The sequence below is a fragment of the Tachysurus fulvidraco genome, chromosome 1 (genome assembly GCF_022655615.1).
Source record: "Tachysurus fulvidraco isolate hzauxx_2018 chromosome 1, HZAU_PFXX_2.0, whole genome shotgun sequence".
Lineage (NCBI taxonomy): Eukaryota > Metazoa > Chordata > Actinopteri > Siluriformes > Bagridae > Tachysurus > Tachysurus fulvidraco.
In genome coordinates this window covers 37,058,848-37,066,347 of record NC_062518.1, presented here as the reverse complement: position 1 = coordinate 37,066,347, position 7,500 = coordinate 37,058,848, and positions in this window count along the sequence as shown.

The following is a 7,500-nucleotide window of genomic DNA, read 5'->3' as shown; positions in this document are numbered from 1 at the left end:
TATCTGGTATAAAAGTTGTTTCTTTCCATTCTTGTTTGGCCTGAATTTTGCTTAAGAATACATTTACATAATGATCTGATTAGGGTTCAGACAAAATCTTGATAATGAATCTTTTTAAGCACAGATTTTTTTTAACACATGTTCTACGTCCTTGATTAAATACCCTTTCCTCTATTTATTTATTTTGATTGTAGAACTTTTCTTTTCTGACTATATAGTATAAAGTAAGGTGATAGCTCAGTGGTTAAATGACTCAGTGGTTAAAGGATTCCTGCTCAGGAGGATGTGAGTAACCTCCCAGGATCACTAGTCTACAATAGCTGGGTCCTTGACCAAATTCCTTAACCCTCAACTGCTGCATTGCCTAAGTGCAACAAATGTAAGACTCTCTAAATAAGGGTGTCTTTCAAATAGTGTAAATGTAAACATACTGTACTGTATATAGACCAGGCTGGTTCATCCAGTTTGTCCGAGTCTGTGCTGACTCTAGCCTTAGATCCCTGTTCTTGACTGACAGGAATGAAAGCTGACATGGTGTCCTGCTGTTGTCATCAATCTGCCATAAGGTTCCGGTTCATGCTTCTAAAGTGTGTTTATTGGAGTTAATGTAGGCTTTCTGTCACCTTGGCTTTCTGGACATTTTTCTTTGAAATCTTTGATAAATAAAAGGTTTTACATTTTTTTTGCACTGTTCTGTGTTTCCTCTGGAGTGTTGAAAATTCCAGGAGATCAGCAGTTTATTAAATACTCAAGCCAGCCCAAATGGCACCAACAATGATATCACTGCTAAAGCCACTGTATTCACATTTTCTCTGTTTGATGTGAATATCAGCTGAAGGTCTTAACCTGGATCGGGTGGATTTCATGCATATGCTTTGTGGCAGTGTCTAAACAAATAAAATTGCATTGAGTTGACTGATTGCATTAATATGTAGGTGTCCAGGTATTCCTAATAAAGTGTGTGTGTATGTTGAATTAGTGGATTTGTTTTGTCTAAAGGTCTTGGTTAACTTAATTGTATTGTTTTAAATTGTATCATATAATCATAATTGTATTAGATATTTAGATATTCCACATGATATGAGGCAAACCATGAAAATATTTTTGAAACCTTCTAATTTAACCTTGCTCAGGTTTATTTAACATTTCTGAAAGAATGCTACAATTAGTGTCTGCTTTTGACGTGAAGCTTTTTAGGTTTTTCTGTGTGGGGAAAGTCTTCAGGGCATACAATTTGTGCTGTTCGATTTTTTAACAAGCTGTAGCTTGTTGTGCAGACATTAAATATAACTTTTAGCTGATAAAAAAATAACCATGTTGTGTTTTCAATAACACAAAATCAGTAGTATGTATGTACTGTAAGACAATGCTTAGGAAATATTTATAGTAAAACTATTAAAATCTTTTTTTTTAAAAAAAAAGTCAGTATACGTTTTTTTAAAAGTCTGTCACGGTTCTACAACTCATTTTAGGATTAAGACATACAGAGCTCAAGTATTCATACATATACAACAGATACAAAACAAATACAAAGGAAGAGTAAATGGAACAGAAGTAAAAATGAATCGATAAAAAAAAAAAAAAAACATACATTTGTAACACCAAAAGTTTGTTTGGCACAGTCACAACTTTGACATACACAACAAGACAGGATTCTTCAAAAGAATTTAGTTTTCATGAGAATAAATTGTGCACAGTTTTGGACTCTGAAAAGCCCTCCGAGTTTATTTAGTGTGACACATTTTCTATTCAGACAAACTGGACAGACCAGGTCTAAGTCACCAGACCATACCTTCACCAGCTTCTTAGTTTCTGCTTCAATGATTAAACTCAGATCTGGGGACTTCTACGAGTGAGGTGTTTGTGTGATTGTGCTCTACATTAGGTAAGGGTTAAACAGACGGTAGAGTGGCACACACCATTTTTTAGATGGGGAAGAAGAGCATGATGAAGTACAGTGCAGCTGGAGGATAACAACAGCAGCCATAGAAACAATCGCTGTATACACTGTATTAAAAGAAACAGGAAGAGTAAGAGTAAGAGACAAAGGAAGAAGCAGAGAGGGAGGGAGAGGAAGTGGGAGGGTAATGACATGTAAAGGGCAAAAGTGGGAGGTCAATTGTGGTAAATATGTCTTGTGTCAACAAATGTAACACTACCGGTATCTGACACATGAATCTAGTGCATAAAGTTTTCAGTCTGATTTCATGATTTAGAAACAGTTGGCACACAAAAAAAACAACAACACAATTTTTTAAAAATATTTGGTGGTTGTCATAGTTAAACAGTGTGTGTGTACTGTATATCTGATTCAATGTAATGATTTGAGGTGTTGACAATCAGAAGGTTCTGTGACAATAATATTCTGTGTAATTATTATTGTGCTAGTTCTAATACCTATAGAATAGAAGCCTTTATTTTATCACATACACATTACAGCACAGCGAAATTCATTCGTTGTCTATGCCAACTTTGGAGGTTGGGGTCAGAGCTCAGGGTCAGCTATGATTCAGCACCTCTGGAGCAGAGAGGGTTAGGGGCCTTGATCAAGGGCCCAACAGTGGCAGCTTGGCAGTGCTGAGGCTTAAACCCTGATCCTCTGATCAACAACCCAGAACCTTAACTGCTTGAGCCACAACTGCACCAGTATATTATAGATCATATTGCTTATATAATAACAGCTCATGCATTAGAACTAGTGGTGGAAAAAAACATAATGACTGATATGGTGAAGCTTTATGTAAAACTTTTTTGTCCCCACGTCTAATGATATGTCTTTAAAGATGGTTTATAGACACATTTGTACAATTTAAATTTTAATAGGTTTAAACACAGATGGCAATAAATAAATAAATAAATAGGTAAAAAGTGTGTGTTGATCTTTAAGAACCTTTAGTTTGTAATTATTGGCAAACCATTGTGTCATGAGTCAAAGTGTGCTTAAACAATGACCATTAAATGCTGGAGATGTAATAAACGTTTAGTGAAGTGCAAGCAGAAAGTTTCTAGAGAAATAGGACATTTCAGACAAAATTCCTTCATCAGCTGAACAAGTAAACACTCAAAACGCATGAATAGTTTGTCAAAACATGGCATCCAGTCCATGAGGCTTCAAAGTTCTGAGAGTGTTTATGAGCACCTTCTCCTTGTGTTTCCTCAGTTTTTCGTCCCATAAGAACAAATGCATCAGTGATGTCATTAATACTTTGTCCATTTCTGTTGAAGGGTCTTGTCACTGGACATGAGAACTCTTTCTGAAGTTGAATCCCTCTATACTGTACTGTATGTATCTTGTCTACATGCCAACATCTTTATTCTCAGCTAAATAAAGTAATGAGTTCCTCTGGTGAGGAAACACTTTATCTTGGTCAGGGTTTAGAAAGAGGCAAAGAGACTATACCTGGTACATGAAAGCATGAGCGTGAGCGTCTACACACACACACAAAAAAAGTGGTTCATACAAAATTAAGTGAATTTGTATCTTCATCCAACTCCAATCCGTTTTAAGTCAAATAAGGCTAATTAAGATGAAATGCTGATGTATAAAAGGAGGATGAGCTAGTCCATGCAGATGGCAGCTGTACGCCAGGACAGGACAAACAGCAGGTCTGATACTACTAAAAAGATTAGCACTTTATGCCCTTAGGAAGCAACAAATATTAGAAAGGATGAAAACAGGCTCAAGTAGAATGAGCAGGACAGCCTGTGTGTGTGTGTGTGTGTGTGTGTGTGTGTTTATCCTAGTAGTTTACGGACAGCCTGTGTGTGTGTGTGTGTGTGTGTGTGTGTGTGTGTGTGTGTGTGTGTGTGTGTGTGTGTGTGTGTGTGTGTGTGTGTTTGTGATCTGGCCCTTGGCTGACCTTATCCTCAAACCCCCATCCTACTGCTCATTGAAATTGTGTTGCTCTGTTGAGGTTAGAGATGCTTGACGTGCTCTTATCAGCCCTTGGTCTCTAACCGTCAACATCACACATCTGTCTACTTTTCACTAGATAGTACACTGCATGAAGATGCTTATCAGATTTTGTTTTTTTTTAATGGAACGAAGGACAAATATTTAGAAACTGACTGTATATCTGATCTGGCCTCTAGTAACATCTGGATGTTTTTTCTGGTAAGTATATTTCTGGTGACCGTAAATATGTACGTACATGTACATGTACATGCACATAAATAGTGATCAGTATCAGTGAGTGTGTGCAAGTGTGTGTTACCTCTATGCCATAGCGTTTAGCGAGGGACACTGTAGGCGCACAGCTCGCACAGTCCAGCAGAGGGAAACAAACACATCCTCCTACAGCTCTGCTTGTCTTGCATGCAAACACAGACAAACACCAGAGAGCAAATCGACCTACTCATAGATACACAGCTACAGTATAAGCACAACATCAGCATAGACGGTTTTGTGAAAGTTTCCAAGTTTATGTCTATATAAGAAGAGATAGAGTACTCATACTCGCTCCACTGACCACCAAAAACTGGTCCAGGCTGAGACGGTACCATTGTCAATTCTACAGGGAGTCTTTCTACCTTCACTAATATTCAGCTTCAAATGTCCTCAATACAGTACGCATTGTACCTTTTTAGTAGAAAATTTTCCCTTCTCACAACAGAGAGTGTGATCGTGTGATCTATGCTTACTATCAGGGCTATCAAGTGTGACGCATTGAGCGTGACAGTCACTCATTTTGGTCTTTTGTCACGCTCTCACGCCACACATTGTATTTGTCACGCAGTAAAACGTACTACTTATCATATATTATGCCGCAGCACCCAAAATGTATCAGTCCGCACCGCTGTCTCTATGGAACCGGGCAGGAATCAAGCGCGTCTCCCCTGGAGCTCCTAGTCGAGCCTGACACTTACCAGCCAATCAAAAAAAGAGGCTACACAATAGCCAATCAGAAAATAGCACTATTGTATCAGGGTAAGATTTAACGCAACAACCAATAAAAAAAGCGGGGGCAACAACCAATAAAAAAAGCGGGGGGTGGGGGGTGGGGTGTATTTAAAATATGTCACTCTTGTCTGTCTTCAAAACTTAAGAGCCCTGTATACTATAAACAGTAAACAGATACCTAGCATGATGTGTCAGCTCAGGGTTTATACTTATTTGCTGAGCAAGTCTTTTTTTTTTTTATTTAGGGAAACTTCAAGCATTTCCCCAAAGCAAATAAATATAAATATGAAACCTAGCTGTACTTAGATGAAATCTGACTGTTTAAGGCTGTTGGCAATCTGGGGGAATGAATATTTCCTTTTCCATGAATATGATGATTAAGAGATTTGCTATAACAGCCTTTATGACATGGGAGAGAGCAACCTGAGTCGCTTGGATTCAGATTGCACCAGATTGCAATCCAGCAGATCTAGCAGTTCTAACATTCAGCAGGTTTTTTGCTTTTACTGTGTCTTGAAAAAGGGATTTTCAGAGAAGGTGTAAAAGCACTCAAAGTTAAATGTTTGTATATTTGTCTGTAATCAATATGCTTGATCTGTTTACAATATGTGTTAGATTTCTGGTTGGAGAGGAAAGAGTTAAAATCCTTAAACAGCTCAAGAAAACTGCATTCACACACGTCAATGTTATGTTAAAACATGTCCCATCTCATATCTGGTATAATATATGACAGACTTTTCAAAGAACCTTGACAGAAAAAATGCACAGCCCAGCTCTTAGATTTACATATGCAAAGTTGTTCATGGTAGTGAATTTAAAATGAGTTGCCCTTCCAGCTTAATTTCTATATATGGCCTACATGGAGTGGAAAGGGGTTTGATCCTTTTTTTACACTTCATTAAGTTTTAATGGACTTTTGGACTTCTTCCATAAAGCCGTTCTGAATTCTTAACGACTAACAATAAACATGGCTAAACAGCCATGGAGTCATTGTGCTTCCTCATCTTCACACAGTGGAATGTCATGACCCTCCAGGAGCTGTGCTGATAACGCTTTCAGATAGAAATCATCATGCATGAGAGAAATGCCCTGGTTCTGAAACAGTCTTTTCAACCATATCGAGACAAACTTGTGGAAACAAGAAACATGGCATTGTTGAATGCCATGGTGGTGTATTGAATCAGACAAAAACAACCATTAACTCCATAATCATTTTATCAGTGTTTCTCTACATCCTGTTTAGGAAGTTAAGACAAAAGGAGATAGCCGTGAAGAAAATTTGGCATTTATCATAGGTTTAATCAAAACATCTGTAATTATAGCCCAACATATTTAAATCCAAGTAAACACATGGAAATATATTTAAACCTATGTTATATAAAGGACAGCAAAATATATGAAAATGACAGTGCCTAGATAATTATTTGATCAGCTCCATAATATATCCTCAAAAAGATTAAGTTGCATGTTATACATTAAGCAGAGATACACAATTACACAGTTTGTTTCCCCCCGAATATACTCCTTTGAAATGAGAGTGTGGTATTTAAACAGGGATGGAAACGCTGAAAAGTGGATGGTCACTGGTCTTCCTATCTGGTCTCCTGTCACCTGGGTGAATTCCAAAATACACACAGCGATTATAAATCAGAATGAATGTCATACAAATTAACTTTGATATAAAAAATAAAAACAAAATATGGGATAAATAAATTACCTTCACTAGGTTGACGTTTCACTTTAGAGGAATGTTGAATCTTCACAGATACTACTTTGTTTCCCTTGACTAGGGAGACAAAGAGAGGATGATATCGGATATCGGATCAGGACATGGTCTAGAAAATATATTAATATAGTGGGCAGAAGATCAGCCCTTGAATTAAAACAGTAACAAATTGCTTACCTATGCATGTGCAAGGAATCTCTGTTCCCTGAATCTGCTGCAGTGATCTCCAACATTGTGCTAATAAATGGCAGAAATTTTGGGGAAATGGATTATTGAGCTGCATTTGAATAAGACTGATTTTAGGTGTCCTTTAGAAAGAAATTTGATAAGCATTATATATATATATGTGGATATATAAATCTGGAACAAAATTTTGCCTTTACTTCTCTGTACATACACACATTTGGTTACCTAGTGAAGACCAACAGATCATAGACATTCATGAATTACACGTTCATGGATGATGGATTATTCGTTCATTATTGGACCAGACTAAAATATACCCATAAAGACATGTTGTTTCTGGTCCACATTGGTCTGGCCTCAGGCAATTTTATATGAAATATCATATGTATTTTAATACATATCCTCAAAACACATTTTTAATTTTTTACACTGGGAAAATCGCTTTAATAGATGTCCGTTTACATACTGTTTACATGTTGGGTAAGGTAATGATTGGGTAAGGTAATGCTCCGGTGTTGAGTATTATTGTGATTTATTTCTCACCTTCGGAAAGGTCAAATAGGACGATATAAAAGATTTAGCTCGGTAAAATATGAGAAACATTTCAGTATGAAATAAGAGGATTGGATAGCCATACTGTACAACAAAATTGTATTAAACATGCAAGTGTAAATATATATGAAATATA